This window comes from Fonticula alba (genome assembly GCF_000388065.1).
Source record: "Fonticula alba strain ATCC 38817 unplaced genomic scaffold supercont2.18, whole genome shotgun sequence".
Lineage (NCBI taxonomy): Eukaryota > Rotosphaerida > Fonticulaceae > Fonticula > Fonticula alba.
In genome coordinates this window covers 93,684-94,928 of record NW_009242988.1, presented here as the reverse complement: position 1 = coordinate 94,928, position 1,245 = coordinate 93,684, and the positions used below count along the sequence as shown (strand labels likewise).

At 79.3% G+C, this 1,245-nt stretch overlaps 1 protein-coding gene across 1 annotated transcript in view; it reads left to right on the top strand.

The window, feature by feature from the left end:
* The window catches only part of H696_06095 (hypothetical protein), a 5,927-nt gene that overhangs the window by 4,015 nt on the left and 667 nt on the right, over positions 1–1,245 (top strand). The gene's annotated exons all lie outside the window — the stretch shown is intronic.

Genomic DNA, 1,245 nt, shown 5'->3' with positions numbered 1-1,245 from the left:
AGGGGGGAAGGAGGGAAGGGGGTGGTCTGTCTGGCCCGGCCCGCGGGACGCAGGGGGGGCCGCACAGCGCCGGCGGCCCTTCGGTCGGCGGCGGTCCGATCAGCGGCCAGTACGTCGGCGTCCTTGGGCGCATGCTGCCGGCGGACGCGCGCGCCTCGCGGATCTGTGAATGCAGACTCTCCGGGCGCGGCACCGTGCGGCCAGAGTCATGTGACGCGATGCGGCGGGCCGACACCGGCGCGCCGCAGGCCCCGGTCGTGCCTCAGGGGGGGGAGGACGTGCGCCGGGGGAAGCGGCGGCGGTGCGGCGCAAGACGAGCGACACCGGCAGGCGGGGGGGCGGGATGCGCGCGACGCAGGGCGCCAGGCGCGCCGGCCCGGCGGCGTGTCGGTGCGGGCCCGGCGGCCGTTGGGAGCTGGGCTGCCGTCGTACACCGGTGGCCGCCGGGCTCGCGTCCAGGCCCGGGGCGGGCCAGCTGGCGGGGCATTTTCACGCCCGCCGCGGTCGCGCTGGCGGCATCTGGGCGGGCGGCGGCTCGCGACCGAGCGGGCGCGGGACGCGGGGGGGGGGGGGGGGGGGAGCCGCAGCACGCCCGAGGGCCGGGCCGCGACCCCGGAGTCGGGCCTGGCCGGCCGATCGCTTGCCGGCCGCCCGGCCGTCAGATGGGCACACCCGGGGCAACGCCGGCATGCGGGCCCGCGCCCGGGAATCAATAACATCCGTCCGGGATACGGGCGGGCGCGTCGGAAAAGTGCTGATATAATATTCCCAGATGTGTGTTCCCCCTGCGGGGGCGGGTCGCCGGTCCGGCCCGGGAGAGGACGCCGGCCGCCGGCCCTCCCCCCCCCCCCCCCCCTCGGGGGCTGCGTCTGCTTGCCCCGCCGGTCCTTGGAGACTAAAATCCGGCGGCCGGGAGGAGGGGTCGCCCGCCCCGTGCCCCCCTCCCGGGAGCGCGCGCGTGAAAGCGGCCGGATGACTGGCGCAGGTCCCGCGGCGGGGCTCTCGGGGGGGAGGGGGAGGGGGGGGGGGGCGGAGGCTGGCCGTGGCAGGGTCCGCTGGGGCGATCCGTTGTGCCGGCTGCTCAGCCCGGGCCCGCCCTCGGTGCCCCCCGCCCCTGGTCGGCGCGCGCGCGCGGCCCCTCCGCTGCGTCGTTGGCGTGCGGCGCGGCGCGGCTGGGCATCGCGCCATTTCGGCCGCCGCCCCGGCCGCCGCCCCGCCAAGGGATCCCAACACCCGCGTCTCCCG